The sequence below is a fragment of the Felis catus genome, chromosome F2 (assembly GCF_018350175.1).
Source record: "Felis catus isolate Fca126 chromosome F2, F.catus_Fca126_mat1.0, whole genome shotgun sequence".
NCBI classification, from domain to species: domain Eukaryota; kingdom Metazoa; phylum Chordata; class Mammalia; order Carnivora; family Felidae; genus Felis; species Felis catus.
Genome location: NC_058385.1, coordinates 37795192 through 37820818, shown reverse-complemented (window position 1 = coordinate 37820818; position 25627 = coordinate 37795192).

Here is a 25627-nt window from a genome sequence, read left to right as displayed (position 1 = left end):
CCCTATATAACCCCAGTCCTGGCTTTGTCCAGGTCCAGCTATGGAGGGACAAGATCCTACTATGCAGGGACAGAATGATGGAAATTCTCAGAGTCCTTGTAGTCCTTGTTTATCTGCAGGTTTTTGGAAGCATGTGTTCTAATTGCTCTGACTTATTTCAAAGAAGTTAGGCTTCTATTCCCATGTGGGAAAAGAGTAATGAATAATATGACTCCTGGCCAACTTTCATCCTGTTTACTCCATTATTGCCAACCGTTCATCCTCCAGACTTTTCCACCGATGCCTATTTGAACTTTTTCCTTTTGCTTTTAATTACCCTCGTGAGCTTTGGTAATTAGGCATCCGCTCTTCGCCATATGCCATATGTACTGGCCTAATATGGAAATCTAGTTCTAACTGAAATAAACTGCATGGTTGGTGGCCTCAGTAGATGAGCTTGACCTAGTTTCATGTTGGATATTTCACTAACTGATCTGTGTATCTGTCACAGTCATGAGAAGATCTGATGACTATTTAGTTTTACCAAGGCTTGGTGTCACTTCCTCATGAGGACTCATGACAGTCAAGGCTAATGACTTCAACGTAACTCATTTCCAAACCATCAACAGCTCTCTGAATGACAGAGGGCTGTGGCAAGTCCTCCCATAGCCCACCTGACACTGTCCTACAAGCTTTATCTGACCTTCCTCAGAAACTGTCCCATAAGCAATTCTCCCTTTCAGAATTTTGAAGCAGCCACTCGTCCCACATCCTTTGTCGATGCCAGCTGGAACATGTTTTTACTGAGAAGAGGTTCATTATTGCCATCATGTCAAGGAGGTACCAGGCTCATGTGTTACGCATGTGCAATGACACGTGCCTCTCATCACCACACAAGCACCCCGATGCATCCTGAATTCCTAGGACATGTCCTTACCAGGTCTACCTTCTTATCTTCCCCATGACAGTTCCACCTGCTCTGTTTCTACTCAACACTACTGTGTACATCTCATGACTTTTCCAATGGACTTTTTGAACTTTAACACTATGCAAAGCTCCATGCCTGTAAATGACAATCCTTGCCCTTCAGGAACTTACATTTAGGAGAGAAAAGACATATGCCTAAGTTACCATGATGCAAATCAGTTGATTGTGTGCTATATTAGGAATCCTAGCAAACCGCGACTGCCATTCGGAGGAAAAGGTCTCTGACTGGAGTGGAAGAAAGCTTCATGGAGGAGGTGGCATTCTGAGTGCAGATTTGAAGACTGGCTAGGTTTTTTTTTTTTTAATTTTTTTTTCAACGTTTATTTATTTTTTTGGGACAGAGAGAGACAGAGCATGAACGGGGGAGGGGCAGAGAGAGAGGGAGACACAGAATCGGAAACAGGCTCCAGGCTCTGAGCCATCAGCCCAGAGCCTGACGCGGGGCTTGAACTCCCGGATCACAAGATCGTGACCTGAGCTGAAGTCGGATGCTTAACCGACTGCGCCACCCAGGTGCCCCAAAGACTGGCTAGGTTTTGAACCATAAGTAGAAGAGGGGGTTGGCAATCCAGGCAGAAGAAATATTCAAGCAAGTGCAAGAAGGTCTGAAGTTATATTGTTCAGAAGACAGTCGGCAATTAAGTTTTGACCGAAAAAGAGAGTACTGACAACTAGTACATTCAACTTAAGTCTGAAAAGACATTTTAGGGTCAAACTGAGGCATGCTTTGATTTTCTAAATTAAGGAGTTGAATAAAATTAATTAAAGTAATTTAAGTAAAATTGCTTTTTAAAAAATAATAAAATTACAATTAAAGTATTAACGGAAGTTATAAGGGGGACATGTCAGGATTAGAGTTTCAGAGATTAATGTGATAGTAGAATGCAGACTTGTTTGGTCAGCAAAGATGGGAAAATAATAAGATTACTGAAACAGCAGTAAACCTCTGTTATGGTGTTATATGTTGGGATGTAAAATGAGTGAGCATAATAATAAAGGAGCATAAAATAAGTTATGTGAGGAACACTGAAAAAAATATTTCAATGTCTGGCAGCCAGCGAGGTGTTGAGATACTTGCTAGTGACTTAGAAAGAAAAGAAATAGTGTCTTACCCCTTTTTTTGCCTCCTGTGCAGCCTCTATCATTTTGTTTTGCGCATAATAGGTATTTGATAAATATGGAATCAAGAGGCTCTAAATGATAGGCCACGAGCTGTGCATAGCAGAAAGCGCATGAGCCCTTAGTGCTTGTACCTATTAATATCCGATTTCACCATGTGGGATGTTTCTGGGTTAGCTAGACTTGACTTCGTTGCCGCTAATTGAAAATGCTGGATTTATAACCCCTGGAAATTGAACTGTACCACAATACTATCAAAATGTTATCATTGTGATTCTTCTGTAATTGTTTCCAAATTTGCAGAGTATTCCATCGTTACTTTTAATCCTTTTTTTTTATTTACATAAGTAATGCTTACTTGTAACAAATTCACAGAATACAAGAGCCTATGGAATAAGGAAAACAAATTCTGATGCCCCTGGAAAGCTGGCCGGTAACATCGTGAGTCAAGTTTGACACTGAAAGAGGGCACACCTCTTTTAAAAGAATAGTGTTTCTCGGCTCTGGCCAATTCAGGGCCTGGGTTTCTGAATCTTACTGTTTAAAAAAGAGATCAGGAAATGCAGACTTTCTCAGGAATTCTTTTGATTTTTAAAACCTTGATTCTCAGTCTCTCTCTCTCTCTTTCTCTCCCTCTCTTCTGTCTATATGTTTGCGTGTACAAAATAAATCTGCTGGTTAAATCTAGGCTGATAGGTCACTAGTTTGTAGTCTCTGATATGAAGTAAAAAAACGGAAATCCTTCTGCCCTCTAACCTCATTTCCTATAGATATGAATGGCTAACGAGACGATGTATGTCTCCAGAAACATGTTACACCTACTATTCTGTAAATTGCTTTTTGAAGTTGACCATAGTTGAGTGCTTGCACACTCTAGTATAGGTAGATGTTCTTCGGCATCTGTCTCTTCCTCTCCTTCGGGCTCAGAGTTTTTCATTGTTAGGATTACATAATGAAATTACCTATTCACCTCCTCTTCAGATAAATTTATATTATTTCCCCTTTTTACCCATTATAATTGCCAACAAATGGATACCCTAACAGATATGGCTTTGTTCTCTTGTGCCAACACAGATTCCCAATACTCTGATAGTTCTGGGTGGGTCAAAAGGCATGCCATTTGAAATATTAATAGGTTTTTCCAAACAGTGCTCCAAAAATGTACCTAGAACGTTAGAGAATGCTAGCTCTCTTATCTTTTTAAAAGACCAGATATAATCTTAAACCTTTTCTCAGTCTGATTAGAAAGGTATTTGACTACTTTTTAAGGGGGTGAGGTTGAGCATCTTTCCCTATGTTAATTGGCCCCTGTATTCATCAATAAATTGGCTTGCTCATGGTTTTTGCTCATTTGCCTATTACCTTGTTTTGTTATCGATTTGTAGGAGCTTAATATTTTTCCCATCCTGTTACCTTTGGGCTATAGTTCACGTAGTTTACCTCTGTGCTATCTTTTCACTTTTGATCTTTTATATAACCAAACCTTCAAATCACCAAATATTTCCTATGTGGCTTCTGGGTTCTGTGTCACACTTGGAAAAGCCGTTTCCTCTTCAAGATTATAAAAGTAGTGACTTACATATTTTTTGGTAGGGTATTATATACGTATCTATATAAATATTGAATCCATATGAAATTTATTTATTCTAAATTAGTAGAGTAAGCATCTACTTGTTTTTTCCTCAGATGGTCCAGGTGTTCAAATGGCATTTATTTGGATCACAGTTTTGAAGTGTCATCTTTCCTATATAGGAAAGCTACTATTATTTATACCATCTTTTAGGGGGACTATCTCATCTAACAATTATTTTTAAGCGGATAATTTCAGTTCCCCATTGAGGAGGAAGCAAGCCGTGAGTTGAGCTGCCACAGAAGGATGTTGAGGTTTGGGCAGCCTCATGTGTCTCTCTAGAAGTTTGCTCAGAGTAGGCTGTGGTTTTCTGTGACCTATTAACGCTTCACAAAAGGGAAATGAGGTGGGTTCCCAATACTCTGAAAACTCTCAGGACCAGGTAGTGTTGATAACTTACATTTTAAAGCAAATTACCTACTAATTGAAAATAAATTAGGATGTTGGCATGCATTCTCAAAGGGACGGCCGCGCTCAATTTAAAGGTCTGAGGAAGCTGTTGTGAATGATTGTATTAGGAGGCATTGGTCTGGAGTGTTTGTGATGATTTGGCACTTTGTTGAGGTAGAATTTTTAAAAATTAGTTGAACTAATTCATTCCACCGATTGGAATCAATAAACATATGTTTTATACGTAGCAATGGGATCACATTAAAGGGTGAGAAACATCGAGTCCTTTTGTAAGTGAATTCTAACAAATATTTCCTGTAGCAGTAGTACCCATTAAAATTTTACAGAGTTTTATAGTTTACATTATTCTTTTATATATTAGAGGTCATTTAATCCCCATATAGTCCCGTGAGATGGAAAATGAGGCTCTAGTGTTATCCTTGCTTTCCCAATGAAGAGACTGAGATTTAATGAGGTTAAATGAGCTGTCCAAATTCATATAACTCTTAAGTGATAAGGTCAGGGTTTAGACGCAGGTCCCCTGAGGCTTCTGCCAAAGTGCACTTCAGTCCTCTCTGCCGCCTCCCCAAAGAGCCAGTATATTGTAAAATGAGATGAACTATCTCAACCACCTTGTCTTTGACCCTGGATTTCATGGTTGTGCACCACTTATCTGACCTTAACGTTGCTTGGGTACACCCAAATGCTTCACCCTACGAGTCTAAATATTACCTTTCTACCACGGCCAATGAAAGATTTCATTAAATTCCTCCAAGGTATTTGGTTTATTTTTTATATCCATTGACATTATGCTAAACAATTGTGTCCTATATTATAATCAATTGCAACATAACTCCAAAAGAGAATGTTCAGTTTTTACAATCCTATGTTCAGTGAGGTCTCTACCCTGCCATTTTTATGACTATTTTTTTTTTTTAATTTTTTTTTTAAGGTTTATTTATTTTTGAGACAGAGAGAGACAGAGCATGAACGGGGGAGGGTCAGAGAGAGAGGGAACACAGAATGTGAAACAGGCTCCAGGCTCTGAGCAGTCAGCACAGAGCCCGACGCGGGGCTCGAACTCACGGACTGCGAGATCGTGACCTGAGCCGAAGTCGGATGCTTAACCAACTGAGCCACCCAGGCGCCCCTTATGACTATTTGATGTTCATAAAGATTTGACATTTTTGTGAATTTTAAAATCTAGAATATCTTTAAAAGCATCTCTGAACTTTCCATAACAATCATTTTTTTAAAAAATTGTGAGCCTGTAGATCTCTTTCCTGTCCCAAGTGCCCTCTTCCCTGGTGAAGAGGGTCTAGGATAAAAGAGGGTAGGTAATAATGCATTAATTGTATCTAAAATAGTCAGTACTTTTTCCCCCCAAGAATTTTCTATGGATGTCCTATTGATGGCGGGGAGCATACTTTTTAAAAAAATTGGGTCAATCAATCTTTTGTTCCAAATTCTTAAAATCAAAATCTTCTTAGTAAAACAGTACTGTCTTTTCCTGTATGCATTTATTTAGTTAACTATATAGTGAACCTTTCAAAAAATTCCTGAGATCTTAGTATGATCCTTACTTCTAAAGCACTCATTTCTTCTTCTTTTCCACTCTTATCCTGACTCACTCTTGTCTTATCACTATTTCCTCCCAATTCTTCACCAGATCCACAGAGCTAACTCATTTCTTCTATGCCGTCTCTACACAGCGAAAGTGCCAGATAATATGTATAATTAAAAAGAGTGTATCAAATATTTCAAGTTGAGGAATAGCATAGATGATGACAGAAGACTTTCTAAGGATTACCTGTAGGCTTCTGTTTTGTGCTGACTCCTGTCAAGCTTCAATAATTTGGATGGTGAATAAAGATAGCATATGACCTAAAATTTCGTAATCAAGGTGTCATAAAAAAATACCCTTCTGTGAAACTCTCATAAAGTTCTACTTAAAGAAAGAAAAACCCAAATATGATATACTGTGTTCATCACATTTTTCAGGCTACATGCCAGGGTTTAAAACAGACAACTGTCAATCCAAATGATGGTGGATGAAAAACCTCTGTCTAGACCAGTAACTGCAGTGAAGACAGAGGATAAATGCCACAGGAACCCCAAGCACAGAGTCTCCTAACCAAAGCCATCTGTGTTTCAAGCTTATATCTGAACTTCTTATGAAATGGGGATACGTTTTCAGGGTATTCTATCTCTAGCACCTCAGGGAAGATATTGTCTTCATGTACTAACCTGTCTATGTAGGAATGCATGAAATATTCACAAGTCTTCTGACATAATACCCTAGCAGCTGTGTAATTTTCTCTTATTTCTATGAGTTGTTTACTGTTTACTTGGTTAAAGAGCAAGATATTACCATAATGAGTCAGAATGGCATAGTCCCCTGTTACCAGTAGAGAAATCTCTAAAGGTTTGGTTTCTTAGCATCACTTTTTGCCTGGTAATTAACATTAACAAGAATGCTTCGGAGTGCTTGAGGGGGAGTGATGTTAGAAATGTACCATAAAAGGTTTTAATTAAACATTACCTTTGACATGATCATATACCCTGTTTAGTTCTCCACCAATAAAATACGGCAAGCAGTCTGTAACAATTAGCATTGAATTACAAGATTTTTCTTCATTTTAGAAAAGAGGTTGCTCCAAATAATTATCCCTGAAATATATCGGCATTTAGTATGTAGCAGGAACCACACTCAAAATCTAATGGGCTAGAAAATGGTTATTTATACCCATTTATGAGCTAAGAAACCTACGGTTGTGCAAGGTCACAAAACTAGCGAACAGCAGGGACAGGATTCAGCCCAGGTCTATTTTAATTTAGACCTTGATGTTTAGTCAGGCATATAGCTACAGAGGAGCAGAGGGAGTATTTGGCTTCCCCTGAACATATCCTACAAAAGATGTATCTTTTTAACAAGAACATTAGAACACTATGTTGATATGCCGGTTGTTAGGACTATGAAAGCAGCGGCAGTATGAACATAATAGAGTCTGAACCCGGCAACAACCCTGGTTTTAATCACCACACTGTCATGCTTTGGCTTTGCAGGATACTGTGCACGTCATCATGAATACCTTCTGTTTGCCTGCCTTATCTCCCTACCCATTACCTGGTGATTTGTTTATTACCTTGTTATTGATTATTTATTATCTGGTTACCTGTTTTCTAGATTTAGAAGTGTCCTAGAAGTCAGACATCAATTAAAAAAAAAAAAAACTTCTCATATTCAGAGAGGGAATATGTGGTCTTTGTAGAATCCCTGAATTCTATCTTCCCCGCCCCCCACAATAATAATCCTGCCTTCGTATGAGGATGTCAGGAGGTCGTAATATGGAGTTACTTTTCCTGCTAGTGGTGGTGACTGCCCCTAGATGTAGCCCTACCCTTTAACGTGCCCTATTGTCAAGTATTTTTAGGACACTTGGTAAGATTCAGCAGGGTAGAGATGCTCGCAAATGATCTTGCGGTTTTGGGCTACCGCTTTAATGAAAAGAGTATGGATGTAGCCACACAATCATCACTATTGGAAAAAGACTTCAGAGTGTTCCTCATAGTTAGAATCTTATTCAGTAGGTTATCAACAGCAAAGATTTTCTGCAAACAAGTAGATGATGGTGCGTGGTCAGGAATTACAGACAACCCAGACCTTGGCAAAAGCTTCAGTAAGACATTGGGCAAAGCTGCCATCTTTTCAGTGAAATGTCCCAGGTCTAAATTTGTGTTGGGAGAGCTCATTTGCAAATAAAATATTTTTCCCACATCATCTTGGTCTGTTATGGGTTTAATTGCGTCTCCAACAAATTCAAATGTTGAAACTTTAATCCACAGTGACCTTAGAACGTGACCTCATTTGGAAATAAAGTCACTACAAATGTAGTCTGTTAAGACAAGGTCATGCTGCAGTAAGGTGGGCTCTTAGTCCAACATGACAGCTGCTTTTATAAAAAGGGGAAACTGGGCCCAGAGATATGTACACAGGCCATGCGAACATAAAGACAGAGATGAAGGCAATGCGTCTATAAACCAAGAAATGCCAGATTGCCCTCAAACCACCAGAAGCAAGAAGAGAAGCCTGAGGCAGATCATCCCTCACGGTCTTCAGAAGCAATCAATCCTGCCGAAGACTTGATCTTAGACTTCTGACAGTAACTGTCCATTGTTTGAATGACCTTGTTCGTGATACTGTGTTATGGCAGCCTGAGCAAACTAATACCTGGAGTTTCACAGAAAGATCTTCATTGGTTTAGGATTAAATACATTTCTTTCTGCCTTCAGATTGATGAAATGAAAAATGTTCTGTTTAAATAATCCTTTATACGGTATAACGCTATTGTTAAAGATACCAATATGCTATGATAAAGACCATTGTAATAAACTCCCATGTGAGTTTAGCTGGGAAAAAAGTTTTGTCTTAGTATGCTAATATTTATGCTTTCCTTCTTAAAAGCGTATCTCAAGATTCTTCTCTTTTTACTCTGGCATGCGGAGAGCTTACAACCAAGTGCATTGCCCCAAAACTGTAATCAAAGCGTATAGTCCAAAAGCTGAACTTGTTGTAACCTAAAAACATCTACTCTCTTTGCTTCTTTTAGATGTTTTCTCTTGTTATATCCTTACTTTTCATCTTTCTTTAATTAGTAAGTCGTTTTAAAGCCTTTCAGAAGTGGAAGAAAAAGCAATTTCAGTTTTTAAGCAAATAAACAGTAGTATTATGCCCTCTAGAAATTAGTCATGATTTGTGATATTTCCAGAGAGATTGGAATCCTTAGCTGGAGAGTCTTGAGTGCTGAATAGCTATTAACTCAGAAAGACAAAAAAGTGTGGAGGAGGGGCTCATGCCCATTCCTTTGGGATACAGGAAAACTCTTGTGCAAGCACTAGCAAAAAGCATCAAAGACCCCAAATTTTCCCATATGGTGTTTGGCCAGTTTACCAATAGTATTACCATATACAATTGGTTCATGGTAACTACGTAAGGTTTATCTTTTTTTGTGTAAATGTTGAAGTGAGTAGAAATAGTGCAAGACTGAGGTCTCTAGGAAGAAACGAGAAACAAGCGGTCAGAAGAGGAGGGCTAATGTTGGATAAAGCCTACACAGGGACGCTCAGTGAGGTTTATGGTGGCAGTGCTGTCTGTAAGCAGACATCTTGACGTCAAGATGAAGCCAGTCAATGAGTCAATACTGAATATCAGTGAGGTCTTCAGTCTGGTGATACAAATGATAGCTTTCACCCTTGCACCAAAGCCCATGAAACCAGAGACAAAAGAATTCCAGAAATTAAGAGCTTTGGTAGTGATGTCACAGAGCATGTGACCAGGGAGGGTGGCATGGGGTTCAGAGGTTTATGTGCACCTTAGCCACTCTCCAGATGACCAAACATGGCGATGAACAGGGCACAGGGACAACACACCCCTGTATCTGTCAATGGAAGTGGAACTTTATTGCCACTGCCTACGGCTAAATGTCCATAAACTGGGCCATACCAACTCCTTGTTATACCCCCTCTCCCTCTGCACCTGCGTTTCGTGCTATTTGAACAGCCATGAGTTCTAGGCTCATTTATAATCTTGTGTAACCCTCACAATAACTCTACAAAAATAGATTTTATTTAACCTTGCTGTAAGGTAAGGAAACTGAGGCTCAGAAAAGTTAAGTGCTTTCACTCTGGCACCCAGAAAGCTTTCGACTGAGTGCATTGCCCCAAAACTATAATCCAAGAGTATATAGTCCAAAAGCTGAACTGTGTACCTAAAAAAATGTACTTTATTTGCTTCTTTTAGGTGTTTTCTGTTGTACCCTTACTTGCCTCGTCTTGATTTAATTAATTAAAGGTAACTCCTTGGCTGGTGGGTGGCAGACCTAGAACTCAAACTTCAAGGTCTGTAAGAATTTGAAGTATTACCACCCAGATGTTTCAGGGAAGAATCACTGCTATTCACAGTGCTAACTCAGTCGTTGCCACTGCTCAATTTGGACATGTCCAGATTCAATACTGGCTGATACATTTTGATTCTTTAGGAATAAAATATTTACAGCCTTCCAGAGAATTTCCTGTCCCCCTTTCCAGCCATCCTTGTCACTTCATTAATGTCTCCTATTCTTTGTCTGTAATGCTGTTGACGGTAGGTTAGCTCTGGGTACAGGGACTTTCAGGAAAGGACAGAGAATTGTGTCCACTTGGAATCAGCATTAAGTATGATTTCTGAGTTGGACTCGGCATCTCAGGATGATCGGTCTTACCTCAGAGTGACCTGGTTGTCTTGCCCTTTTGCAAAGTTGAGGATCTGGGGTCACAGTTGTCTAGTCTGAATTTGCTTTATTCAGGAACTTCAACAACTCTAGGCTCACACAAAGGACAATGACAGAACGGGTCTTAGCATCACAGGGCGTATGGATCTACCACTATACTGTTCCTTCTTTCTTTTACTTTATATTATGATATTTCAGTCCAGCAACTATATTGATGCTCATTCTAGCAGCTTGAATAATGACCACTTATGTCCATGTCCTAATCCCTGCAAACTATGAATGTTACCTTGTATGGCAAAAGGGACTTTACAGTTGTGATTAAATTAAGGATTTTGAGGTGGAGAGAGATTATCCTGGATTACCTGGATGGGCCCTAAATGTAATTACAAGTGTCTGTATAAGAGGAGTAATAGGGAGGATTGACTGCAGAAGAAAGGTGAAGGTGACAGAAGCAGAGAGATTTGAGGATACCAAACTGTTGGCTTTGAAAGTGGAGGAAGGGGCTATCAGCCAAGGAAGGCAGAGCATGAAGCTCCAGACTGGAGAAGGCAAGGCCAGGTACCCTCCCTCAGAGCCTCCAAGAGGGATGCCACCCTGGCAACACCTTAACTTTAGCCCAATTTCAGACTTTTGACCTCCAGAATTTAAGAAAATGAATGCGTGCTGTTTTAAGTGCCAGGTCGTTTACAGCAGCTGTAGGAGACGTGTAGGAGACAAAGGCACTCGTATTTTGAATTTTAAATAGAATGGGCCCCACGTATTTGAAATGCAACCATCGTTTTTATCAAGAACCTTTCAGAAAACAATAACTTCTTTAGAACATTCCATTGGGTTTTGCTAATAAAAGGCTGGAAGCCCAGTAATGGGACTTAAAAAAAATTATGCATTGCCTCTTTCCAGGAAATTTGTGAGTTAATGTGGGTCACGAACTTTGCTTTTTAATATTCTTTGCTCATTTGGCATAATATAGCTTGGTGTCCTTTGTTTACAAGAAATAGTAGGGAGAGTTCTTTAGTGTCTTTGACAATATCCCCCCACTGACCTTTTAGCACCGAGGGTCAGGCCGCAGAATGCAAATGCCTTCCCTTTGTAGATTTCATCTTATTCTCTTCTGTACACCAGGTCTGGACTAGCTGCTGATTTCTGGAAAAACGCCACTTTGGCCTACACAAAGGTGAAACAGATGAAAGGTTATCAAAGAATGCCAAATAAGCGTGCAAACTTACCATAGTCATTTTTGTGTTTACCTGGTAAGACAATATTACTTCTCTTTTCCCAGCACCTTCCTTATAGGAATTTATATTCAAAACCTCTTATTTCAATTAGACTTCACAAAAGACCTTTGGATTCAGCTACTTTCCTTTTCAAATTTCACTCTCAGGAGAGCACAGCTAATGATAGTGGATTGGTGTGGTGAATATTTTAGAGAGGTTCTTAGGCTCATGACCCAGTTCTGGGGCTGCTCGGATTTCTGGTTGCTGCTTGGAGCTCAGCCAAAGCACCTTGAAGCCACTTTCCACTTAGCTGTGGTGATTTCAGGGCCCCACGGCCCTGTCTCATCTCAGCAAGGCTAGTAACTTCCTAAAGAATATACTCAGAAAAAGGGAATGGAGGATGCTTTCTGGCTTTATTGAAAATGACTTAGAACAAGATGCCACTTTGTTCTCCGGCGCAAATGTTCCTGGTTTAAAAACTGGCAGTCTTCCAGTTTTGACCGGGAGCTGTTTATTGTAATTCAGAAATCAACGATTGAAAATCCTTTAAAGCTTTTTACTCAGTAATGATTAGGTGAAGATTTGCTGGCATCTGAAAACTTCCTCACAGGAACATTGGAGTCAAATGGGAGTTTGGTCATATTTAAAACTGAAGACTGCTGCTTTAGAGTTCTTAAGACTTGGATGCTGTTTTTATTTTGCAAACTGAAAACAATTACTGGCTTTGGAAAGGAAGTTGCATGCCCTGGGTGGGGGGTGCCACCTTTTCATAATTCATTGTACACACTTCAGATCTCAGTGGAAATATTAGAAACACTACAGGGTAAAAGGAAGATAAGAGGCTTGCATAGCAGGCAGAGTGTTTGGGAAAATTTGGGTTACAGGGGCAAATGCTTGTGGTTTAGAGGGAAAAGTGCAACTCAGGGGAAGAGACCGAAAATAACAAAAGAAAGGAGACAGCATCGCAAGGTCAGAAGAGGCACGAGGGCTCGAGAGAGAGGCTACCCTTGTGACAGAAGAGGTGCCGTCGTGGACTTAGAAGAGGAAAGGAAAAGTGAGGATAAGTACTGGTTGGGTAAATGTGGGGATGGAATTTGGAGGTCACGATTATTTCAGTGACTAAGGTACAAGTGAGACAAAAGTTTGAAGGCAGAAATGTTCAGGATAATATTTGTGAATAATGTGAGAGCAAGTCAATTCAGTGACTGAAAACAAAAATGTTGACTGGAAGGAGGGCTGGGGCCAGGATGCACGTCACAAGTCTAGAAGAGAACGATCAGCTAGGCCACGCTTTCTAAATTCAATTAATAATTTTAAAATAATTTTAATATAGATAAAATGAAAATCAGGGTAAATCTTTTAAGGCAAATGAGAAATTTCAAGTAAATTAAATGTTTGTGGTCAGCAGCTCTTAATTACAACTCCCAACACTCCCAGGAGTCTACAGGTGTCTGTTCATTTCCTTCCGCCAATGAGAGAGCAACGTCTGCGGACAAGTCTGGGGTGCTAGGGTGCTGATGTGCCTGCCAGTGTAGACAGCGTGAGCAGGAGCAAGGAAAGCAGAGGATGGCTTCCTCCCCGGGATTGGCAAGGGCTGTCGGCTGACGAGGTGAGAGATTCCAAGGCATTTGTGCAAGGTGCCATAGGTGGCCTTTCGCTCCATAAGATAAGGTGATTCTCACCACCCTCTGCCCTAGATGTTCTATTATGTCTGTTTTAGAGCTTTAGAAACTGAACCTCAGAGTGCTAAGTAATTTGCCTAAGACACACAGTTGATCGGGAACAGGGGAAATGAGTGAGTTTGGAAGGGCTCTGATGGCTTAGGAAACCAGACATGGAGGGGATTGCAGGCCTTGATGAAGGCAAAGGCAAGAGCCGCAGGGGGCGGGGCTTAGGCAACGGAAATACAACAAAAGGGAGACACAGTTATTCGTTGGGTGTTTGATCCAAAGTCATGGCTTAGATTTATCAAAATTTTGTAAGCATCAATCAAAACTGTCAAATCGGCAGTCAACCTCCAGCCAGCTGTTCCGGGTGGTTGTTCCTCTGTTTCTCCATTCCCTCTCCCAGTTAAAGAATCCATAACGGGGCTGAGATTCCCTTCCTCTGTTGCACGTGGATCACAAATTCTACAGACCTCAAGAAACTGGAGGAATCTATGTTGGATTAGTTCTAAGTAGCTCAGTTTCTACACTATCTGTTTGGAGAAAGGAACAAACGAGTACATTGCATCATCCTGCTTCTCCTCAGTAACATACATATAGTGTACTAAAGATCGTGGGACCTAAAAGAACTTTTGTGTCTCCTAGTTACACATCATTGAGGCTTCTCTGTGGTCTATGCTCAGGCTTCTCTGCTACTTAAATTTTGTTTTACATTTATGTATTTATTTTGAGAGAGAGACAGAGAGGGTGAGCAGGGGAGGGGCAGAGAGGGGGGGGGGAGACAGAGAATCCCAAGCACACTCCACAATGTCAGCAGAGAGCCCAATGTGGGGCTCAGACTCACAAATCATGAGATCATGACCTGAGCTGAAGCTAAGTCTTGGACGCTTAACTGACTGAGCCACGCGGGCACCCCTCCTTTGCTATTTTAAGAGATTTATTCCAAGTAAACATTAAGAAGAACTTTTTCAATCTCTTGGGGATTTAAAATTATTAATATTGGTGTTCACTTGATATGTTTTTCTTGAACTCCAACTACATTTTCAACGTTGTGCTTTTATTTATTTTTGGGGGGAAAGGCACTGAGAGACTTATTTATAACCCAGGAATCATCTTTAGCAGCTACCTACTTTACCTATGAATCATTCCTGAACCCATGAAAATTCTAAATTACTAAGGTCAAATGTAGGAGGAGTTTGCAGTAAGCCTGGTTGGTAGAGATTGGAACCCGGTGTTTTGAGAGAAGCATGATCCAGGAGAGTGTAGGAGTCAGGCAGGGGATTTGGGGCACTAGCTGCAAGGTGAAATCATCAGCAGAGCTGGAAGGTCACAGTAAAACTCTCACAAATTAGGGAGGTCGACGTTCTGATTGGTGGGCTGTAAAGTACATTCGTCAGCTGCATGCCAGGCTGGTGGAAATGAGCCAGCGCATCTCCACCCCTACCCAGGTTCCCTTCCTCAGTCCAACCCGCCAGCAGGAGCAGCTGTCGATTGAAAACAGCCATAATAGCTCTGAGCCTGCTAATCCTGCACACATCCTCCAGGCCAGAGAGGCCACTGTGTCTATATGTTGGATGATTTTGTCAACAATGTCCCTCTGCCATGATGTAAGCCTGGGAATGGAAGAAGCAAATGCGAATTAGTAGACTTATCTTTCATAAATGAGGTCACTAGATTTCTTTATTAAGAACAAAGTGCAATCTTGCTGCCTTGTCTGGGAACAAATATTTCCAGATTCTTTTGGTATATTTTGTTCAAACAGTGGAGGCTGATTGCAGTAATATTACTGATGGTCAGATCAGGCAAGTTAATTGTTAACCTAATACAGACTGACTTAACTAATGTACATCTGAGTTGACCGGAGGAACCTCACCCCATACAAATCGGTTTCTAAATCAAAAGAATATTTGAGATCATACCATTTTGTTAAAGGCAAACGGACTAGTAATGGAAAACACTGCAGGCATAAATAAGGCTAAGTAAGACACATGAATAATCCATGATTGTATTTTGAATGTCAAGTCGGTAAAAATCTGAACATTATCTAGTTACTCAAAAACAATAATGCAGAAATGTCATGAAAAACATAAATGTCGAATTCATAAAGTACCATCTGACAGACATTTCAGGGGAAGCGTAGCAGTGTGATTTCAACAACAAAAGCATTAATAAAACCTGAAGGGTCTTCCTGGTCTTCCCATGAGACATATATATGACAAGTGTGGGGATGTCTTAACAGGGAATTGGGTGGTTTTATCAGAATGACGTTCTTCTTCATGGATTCTAAGGAATGGGACAGGTACCAGTGCGTGGCATTAGGGCAGTTATGGGGATTAAGTGTCCTCCATAGAGGTATGCAACACTCATTAAACATTTCTGAGTGGGAACTGTGTTCCAAGCACTGGGCCAACTCTGGAAAATCTACTTATGCTACTTTTTAACCATTAAATGGAAAGAAGGGGTGTGGGGAGAGAGGCAGGGTGAACGTAGCACTAAGAGGGACATGCTGAGAACATACTAGAAAATCAAAAGAGTTTCCTAACGCCGGGGCAAATGTAAGTATGTTTAGGAGAGGCAGTTTAGAAATCACGAGTATACCGTGGACTGGAAATTAGAGACCAGAGTTTGCTTTTAAGTCTTTTAACACAGATATAAGTGGAATTTAATATTGGAACTTGTGTTCATATTTTTAACTAAGCAAAATCAAGAACATCGTGATCTTCACCAGTTGAGGGAGCCTTGTTTGAACAATTACTTTCCTTTATTCCCGAACTGTTTTAACTGTGGCTGTGTAACAAAAAAAAAAAAAAAAGTTTTTTTTTTTTTTGGAAAGTGAATTCACATGGTTTTGGATTTCCTCTATTCCTTTGGAGAGGACCACATGGTTGTCTATTTTGGGAAAGCAACAGTTGATTGAAAGGCAATGGGTAACTGAAAGTCAGGGGTAAGGAAGTATCACTGAGCCCTTTCAGACCCACCCTGACTGCCTCCCACAGCCTGCTGTCAACAAAAGGCACCAAGAATGGTGGCCACAGGGTGCCTCTTAAATCAATTCCTCTCCAGCTCCTGCCCCACTTTAAAGCAAAAAGCAATGTATCCCTTGTCCTCACTGAGGAATTGACCTTTAATGTAACAATTTACTCTAAATTTAGACTTCTGCCATCTTTACCCTGGAGACCAGAGATTGTGTTATAATAGCAACTATTTAACTCATGTTAATCTCTGGCCATTCAAAAAGAGAGGTCACCTCCCTGGAGCAACTTGCCATCTGAAAGAAGAGGGGAAATTTAAATGGGGAAACTGAAATGGGAAGGGCATTTCAACTTATATACTAAAAAAAATATTTTTAAGTGAGTAACATTGAATTGTGATAGTGATGACACTGACGATGACCAGGAGGAGGAGGAGGAGGAGGGGGAGGAAGAGGAGGAGGGCGAGGAGGAGGAGGAGGAGGGGGATGTTCTGAGCCAGCCTTCTTGCTTTGAGCCAGCTGCTACAGAGGACTACTTTCAGGGGGGATGATTTTTTCATCTTCAAACTAACCTCGTGAGGCTTGCCCTATTGTCTTAACTTCTAGGTGGGGAAACTGAGACTTTACGATTAAATCCTTGTGCAAAGTCAGACAGAAAGGGTCAGACTCAAGCCCATGTGCACTGTAGATTTCACTGTTTGTTCCTGCCTTTCATTCTTCTCAGGCTAACGGAAAAGGGAAGTAGGGGTATTGTTGTGATAAATATAGAAAAGGTAGCTAGAAACAGGAAAAGAGAAAGTCAGGATACCACAGGAAGAAAGATGGACTGAGGAAAAAACACAGAGATCACAGAAGAACGAGAGGAGGGGTGTACTGGCAGAAGGGGAAACTGAGGCAGAGTGTGTCTATGTGGGGCTGCTGCTGGAACAACAGGGAGGTCTGGGTTCAGATCCTCACCCCTCTCTTACAAGTGTCTGCCTGAGCTTGTTGCCTCCTGGGCAGGGAGAGGGGCCTAATGTATGAGCTGAGTGTGGCTCTGGTGGCCACACCCCCCAGCTTTTAGCAAGTTACTTCACCTTCTGCAGTGTTGCCGTTTCTCATTTGTAAAATGGGGACAAAATCGGTGCTCAGCTTACAAGGTCAGTGTTAAGATTAAAAGGCCACAAGTAAGATGCGCAGAATACGTGTGGTGTGGGCTCAATGAATACTCACATTGTTGTATGAAAAATCGGAGCCTCATTAACAATGATCATCACAAGGAGGATCAGATATTAAGTATAAAGTAAGCACTCAATCAACTATTGTCATTCTTACCAAAACTTAATCTTTTCTTTCCTTTCTCCTTCTTCCCTGCCTCTCATCCTTCCTCCGTCCTTCCTTTCCAACCTTCCTCTCTTCCTTCCTTCCCTCCTCCCTGCCTGCCTGCCTTTCTTCCTTCTTTTTCTCTTTTATTTCTTTCTTCCCTTCCTCCTCTACTCTCTTTTTTCTTGCTTTTAAAAGCTTTCTTTTTTCAACCACAAATCAATGTACGTAGCCTCTCTCAGTTGAATACTTTTAAAATCTGGCTTTACCGGCAATAATTCTAATCTCTGGACATGATTCTTCCCAAGGCCCTTGCCCTCAATAAACCAGTTTGACTATTAAGCTTCAAAAATTCAGATCAACACAACTAGCTCTTTCCAAACCTAGAGCAAACATTGACAGAACAGATTGAAGATCTGAGCTGATTTCTGCAAACCTGTGGTGAATTCACCTATGTCTCATATCGGGATCTTTCATTTCTATTGTGTCATGGACGACCTAAGTCAGATTGGGATGGAGTTGAAGTGAACTGTGCCCTCAGGGGCAACTGAGAACAGCTGCAACCAAAAGCAGGAAGCAAGACTAGAGAAGAGGGAGGAAGACTGAGAGAGGCGTAAAACGGACACACAAACCAGGATAAGAGTCAACAGGCACATAATGGAATCACAAAAGCAATCTTTTTTAAGTCTTACAAATGTGCACATTGGCGAATGATGCCTTGCTTCAAGCTAGGTGAGAGCAAACTGCGGGAAACGCTTGAGATAGTTCCAAACATCCAAGGTTGGAGAGCTGTTGGAACAAAGTGCCAGGATTTTTCACTGAGTTGTTGCTTCTGTAACAGTGCAGGTGGAATACAAAGATTATTGCAGACGCCTGCTCTGGTTCTTGCATAATTTACCGGCAGCAATTGCAATGGGCCATTCTAGTTGCTTGGCACTGAAGGCAGCTTGTTACTATATCTGGGGAAGGGGTGGGGAATGAAATCGCATCAGTTACAATTTAGAATAACCACTCTGGTCCTTCAGTCTTTTCTAGATGCTTTGTTGACTAGGTCTAGCAAAATGTGGGATCCTGGCATGAAATTTGTATAACAAAAAGAAAATTCTGCTATGTGCATCTAGACGAAGTTAGGCAGACTCAGAGAGTGGAGGACTACAGTAATAAGGAGATTTCCTTCCTTTGAAACCCAGGAGCTGCTCCTGGAGTCCTTCCACATTCAGCTAAAGTATCAACCTCATCTTTTTAGTTAAAGGTCAGTGCTATTCTTAGAATATGAAAACTATAATTGTTTTATCTCTTGTCTGACAAGACATTTCTTTTTTTTTTAATGTTTTCTTTTTAAATTTATTTTTGAGAGAGAGACAGACAGAGTGTGAGCAGGGGAGGGGCAGAGAGAGAGAGGGAGACACAGAATCCGAAGCAGGCTCCAGGCTCTGAGCTGTCAGCCACAGGGTCCCACGCGGGGCTTGAACCTGTGAACCGCGAGATCATGACCTGAGTCAAAGTTGGACACTTAACCAACTGACCTACCCAGGTGTCCCTAGACATTTGTTTATTAAAATGAAAAATAATTAGCCTATTAAGGTATCACTCTTAGAATCTAATGACTGCAGAAATTTATGTCAAAAAATGTTAATCAAAACAGTGTAGGTAGAGGGACAACGTTGTGTGTGTTTTCAGAGGCCTACCTCAATTGGAAGTTTTTGTTTTAGGATGAAATGAATCTGTAGATCCTTTAGGAGGATTCCCTATGTTCTTAACTCTTTTTAAAGTTACTTCATTCTAGATGCTAACTCTATTTCTGATACTTTGGGGAAACTTCATACAAGTAGTCCAAATAAGGTAACACTGTAGTACTGAACATAACCACAGGATGGCAGGATGCTAACACTTTTGACTCAGTATTTCATTAAACCTTGCTACGTCTGGAAGTTCCCTTCACGATATTTTTGGAGAATGGGGTAGAACAGTGTTTAAAAGACTAGTGTGTTCTGTGTGTGTGTGTGTGTGTGTGTGTGTGTGTGTGTGTAATTTTACTTAATTTCATATATGTGTGTGATAAGTGGATAAGTGTGATGCCAATCAAATATTTCATGTGCAGGCGTCAACATAGACAATAAATATATATAAAATATTTATATTTCATAAAATAGTTAATGCATTTCCGGACCAAATAAACGCACATCATAAAACCCTAACTACTGGCTTATTGCAAATCATTTGTGTGTCAGTTAATTAGTGAAGGATATAATTCCATTTCTCAGGTAAGCTAGAAGAAACAATAAACCTATTTCTGGATCCTCAATTTTAGTGCTTCCCTGAGGAAAACAGAATTTGCACTACTTTCGTTTCCAAGAGGTGTACAGAAAAAATACGACTGATTCTATGCTACTGAACTGATTTAGAATCACTATTTGGATTTCAGAAATAAGTGTCTCAATTGAGCTTTCCAGAGTTCAGGATAAAAAAGCCTACATAAACTTAAATTTAAATAGGATATTAGAATATACTGCGTAAAACTAGCATTAAGTAGGGATCAGTCTTTCGAACCATCTTTTTTACATTGAGTTAGAGTTTTTGTATTTTTCTTAGTTTTTATACTTACTGATAATTAATAGTTTAATAATCACTAATTAAGTATTTGAAAAAAGAAAGCTTAGTTTAGAAAACAATTGGAATGAGATAGAGTATAAGAACCTAAAGTATGTGGACAGGGTAACATTGTAAGACTTTTTTTTGTCACTGAATTTTCCTAAAGCAAGCTTTGAAGTTTTATTTTGAATTTAATTGCTCCATTTAGTGGTCTTCCTTTACATATATAAATGTCAGCTTTTAACTATTAAATAATTTTTTTTCTCTCTGAAAGACACATATACACATTAACTAACTACCATGAATCTAACTTCTTTATTTGTAGGCTTTTAAGTCAGGGAAATTAAAGTATATTATTTCTTTTATAAGTCTTCCCAAAAATATTCCCAAAGCTACCAGAGACAAAAAAAAAAAAAAAAAAAAAAAAAAAAAAAAAGAAAAGAAACAGTTGATTAAACTCATGTGAATGAATTAAATCTTGCAAAAATTAGTTAACAGGTGTGTATTTTTATACTTAGTGTACATTTATATTTGTGTAATTATACAGAGTAAATATATGATTTAGTAGAGTCATATATGTGTTATAATATACGTGTTGAGTATTGGAAATTTGTCGTATATAGTGAATCTGAAATTTTCTGGTTATGTCTTTTCATATAACAAAGATAACATAATATTGTACTCATCTATTCATCTTAAAAAGAAAGATAGTGTCTAAAGGGAAAAATTGACTTCTGGAAATGTTTCTGTAGCATTTTAAAGACATTGCTCTTTAAAAATGAAATGCTCTTCCTTATAATAACTGTTAGCAATTTTTGAACTATGGAGTAAGTTTCATTTTCTTACCCTTATTTCATGACTGGCATTATATATGATTTATAACGATTTGAAAATATGAAAGGCGTTTTAGATTTCCTGATTCTTCTTCTTTAGTTTTGTTTATTTTCTGTGTCTGTCCTAGGGTACATACCACTTCATAAAAGTGGGAAGGGGTGTATGTATCTACCTGTCATACACCCTCAGCTACCCTACAATTGTTTCTTCAGTCACTCCATACTCTGTACTAATATACTGGTCTGTGTGATCTGTCTTCTTGCTTAGTTGTGAGCTCCACGAGGCCAAGACTATATCTGTTTTGTCCACTATTGTATCCTCAGTGTCTAGAATAGTACCTGGAACTTAATAAATGCCCTGCAAATATTTGTTGAATAAATGGTTTGCGACCAGTTACTACTGCATGAAATTGATATAACATACCAGGACCTAGAGATACAGGCAGTCCTCACTATCTATTTGCTACTTCACTAACTCCATTCAAAACTCTCTCCCAGGTACATTGCTCTATTAGAAGATTAAGGCGGGAATTGGTGTTTTCACTGGGCCAACAAGTATGGAGGAAATGAAAATCACTTGATCAGTCTAACTCAGTGCCCACTGTTTGATAATATCTTGAGGTGATCAGCCTGCTGGGGACACTTTTCCCTGGAGGAGGCTTAAGGCATAGGAGAAAAGAGGAAGGAGAAACAAGGAGGAGGTGTATGCTTCTGCTTTCACCTCGTCCATTCTATTTCCCTTCTCAGTGGACTCTGCTCATTCTGCCCCTGTGAATGCCTGACCGTGGACGTACCCTTGACCCCTCTCTTTGTTTCACATTCCACATTCAATCCATCTGCACATTCTGCAGGCACCTCCATTGCTAAAATCCCGGTTGGAGACACCGTTGTCGCTCACTTAAATTACCATAATAACCTCTTGATTGGTCCTCCTGATTCTGCCATTGGTCCTTGCACTCAATTCTCAACACACTGGTCAGAGTGATATTTGAAAACCCCAAACATATCATGTCAGTTCCCTGCTCAAAAACTTCCACTGGCCTCCCATTTTACATAAAATGCCAAAATCCTTACAACAACTGCCTGTAAGATCTGGTCTCCTGTATTTCTCTGTCCTCATGGTCTACGGTTCTTCTCCTCAGATAATTCGCTTCAGCCACCCAAGCCTTCCAGCCATTCCTGAATCCACAAGACTCACTCTTGTCTCCCGGGGCCTTTGCACAACCAGACTTTCTGCCAGGAATACTTTTCTCCCAAGATATCCTCATTCCCTTACCTCTTTAAACTCCTTGCCCAAATATTAAGCTCCAGTGAGAGCTTTCCTGAGCACTATACTTAAAATCATTACCCTTCGTCCCCCTCCACTCCCAGCAGTCCATATCTCCTTCCCATGTTTAATTTCTCCCTAAAGCATATAATACCATCTGATGGCTTATATTTTGTTCACTATCTGTCCTGAAATCTCAACAAGTGAGTCCACTCACCAACCAAGTACTACAGGTGCTTGCCTAGGTCCCTGGGGTAAGAGATTTTGTTTGCCTTTGTCACTGCTATGTCCCCACTATTAGAGTACATGACACATTTAGGTACTCAGTAAACAGTGTTGAATAGATTACTCACTGAAGGACAAATTCAAATCCTTTGGTAAATCTTCATGTATCACTGACTCTGCAGCAACCTTCATAGGGAGACTTTAGTTTCCACCGTGGTCAGTGTTTTGAAGGTCAAAAGAAAGATGCCTGCTGCATGACCTTTACCCTCCCCTTGTCTCCAGGAGGGCAGCTCCTGTCCTCCTAAAGCTCTGTGGGGTTGCGTGCTGTAGGTCAAGAAGGTGGGGACATCAGCAGGAATCTGGGAATTTGCACCAGGATTTCAGAAGGCAGATTGGGAAGTCATGTGCTTTTTACCAAATGAAAAGTAAACAACATAAGACAGAATGAGCATACACATTGGGGATCAGAGGAGAGACAGCATTTCTGGTGTATGGGAACATTAGCTCCAAGAGAATGGGACAATTTTGTTAGCAGAGAACAGGAAAAGAGAGTTCTCATGAATGTGTGCGTTGGGAGTGAATAGTGTGAGTCACAGGCTGAGTCAGAAAAGTGGACAGCATTTTGAAGGGTAGAGAGCACACATTTGTTGTCAAGTAACCCTTGAGAAAAGGGTTCCTGTCCTAGTTTTGCAAGGGCTCCCAGTATCATCATAAGTTGTGTAGAACCCTCAGGATTCTCATTTGGGAATCAGGAGAAGCCTCAACTGGGACACATGCCATCAAATCAGCATGCTGGTCCTTAAAGAAACACAGAAGATATCAAGATCTGATCCTGGAGAATTTCTGACTCTTTCAGAATGTTCACGTTCAAGTTTCTCTCCAAATTAGCTTGACTTGGAATCTCAAGAAAGGAACCCACTTGCCAACTAAATACTATAGGTAAAAATGATTCAGACAGGAAATCAAAGTGAGAAAGCTAAATAAATAATCAAGGAATTGACCCAGGCCTAAAACGACTTTGCTGCCCCCCTCTAACAGGATCACATATGGACTGTGACGAACAGCGAGTACATGATGCCATGACGCCAGTCATTGGAAGATTGATCTCAAAGAGAAACACTTCTATGTTTCTTGTTAAGATAGGAAGCATCACAGCTAGGTCAGGCCCAGGGAAATCAAAGGGGGTATTTGGGAGGAAGGAAAAGGAGGCGGCATCATCACCAACCGGCCCTTCTAAAAGCTACCTGTAATTACCTATAGTTTGTAATCCACAGAAACAGTAATCAACAGAAACTTTCTCCTTTGGTTGAGGAGCATGACCTAGAGGGCAAAGGAAAGATCCGATCATCCAGGTGTGCATGAGGTATAGGGAAGAAAGTAAAATTCCCAGTGACCAGAAAAGAAAAGACAAACTTAAACACAATTTCATGACGTCACCACATCGGATCCCGCTGGTATATAACAGGGATTAAGTCATCAGGTTCACACAGGCTTCCTTAATTTCTCATGGCTTCATGGAGCACAATACGGGAGAAATCAAGATGTTAGCCACGTGGGAGGGAAAGAGTGTGGACCACTTGTAATGTCTGCCCCGCAAGGAGGAGAGAGAGAGGGTTGATGCATTTGCCAAATTTGGTGGAGCTCTGTTGTCATGAAGGAATTTGAAACCCAATTTGCAAAGTTTGTTTTTTGTTTTGTTTTTGGTGGGGGGATGTGTTCTTTTTTTCCTCAAAGATCTTGCTGCTCATTGTGTATTAAATCCTAAAATCTCAGCAAAGAAAACGTGCTTGCTTTTTCCCTTTGACTTGAAAAGGTCATAGTTATGAAACCCTGTAAAAACATCCTGGGTGCGAGAGGGGATTTTGTAGCTGAGTGAGGCAATGAAAGTGTTTTTCTTTGGGCACACCAGGGACACCCACTATTTGGTGGTAATTGCTGGGAGTGTATGCTCTGAAAGCTATGATGCACTAACTGGGTGACGGAGGTTAGAGCCTTCAGCACCAGCAGTGATCCCCCATCCTCTTGCTTTGCAAACTCAGTGCTGTGAAGGTCCCCATATGGAGCCTTCTCTAAAACCCTCCTGCTCTGGAAGTTTCTGTTCAGGCCCCCACTCTCCTTTTGGCATTGCCCCTTCACTTCCTGACTCCACACTCCAGGTCCCAGGCCTCTGATGGCTAGCTCAAGGTGCTAAATATTCCTTGCACCCATCACCCCCCACCTTGGTCCCTCAACGTGCCCAGCCCAATCTGTTCCCATTCTTGTCAGTGCCCTCTTTTTGAACTACCCACAAAAAAGAGACATCTGACAATCATTTACACTCCAAGGCATTAGTAACTGAAAACAACTAAAAGTGTTATTCCTTCATTCTAACGGGTAAACCAGGAGTCAGTGCCCAGCCCAAATGTCAAGTGATGGAAAGAGGGGTATTCAGGTTGAAGGTGCACTGCAAGGCCTCTGTTGATGCATAAAACCAGCCCTTTCCATAGTTTCTGCTGATGGTTCAGGATCACAAGTTCTTACAGCAAAATATTGATGAGCAAAATGTTCTTTTTTTTTTCTTAGAATGATATGTCAACATAAGCTGGAAGCAGAAACAAAATCTCTTTAATGTTTTTTTATTTTCCTTTGCAGTCCAGCAGGAAACTTTTGTAAACTACTGAAACATAAGTTTTAAAGCTTTCCCTTATGTCTTGGTTCCCTTACTAGAGAAAAAAATCTTCAAAACATTTCAGAAAAAAGGTGAATTGCCTGTGAAGAAAGAATTTTAAAAACTAAAGAACTGTAAAGAAACCATACTTGAGGGATGAGAAGAGACTAACAGTGGAAGAAAGGTGAAAATTTAACTTGGAAAGCAAAGCAAAAAATAGATGTGAACAACTAGCAAATGTAAGATAGAGAAGTTGAACATTACGGTGCTTCTTTTGTAGAGCTGAAACAAAGTGCAAATGCGGACATTGTGAAACGAAGTGAAAGGAAGAACAGAGAAGGAAGTCAGAAAAGTCTTTAGGGGAAAAAAGGGTCAAAATAAAAGTAAGTTATGAATATTCGGAGTTTGTATTTTGCCTAAAATTTATTTTTTCAACATATGAGGTCATACTGAGACCAGACTGGACTTATCACATCATTTTAAATTTCTGTTGAAAATTCAAGCCAGTACCTGATTAAAACCGTCTTTATGAAGAGAA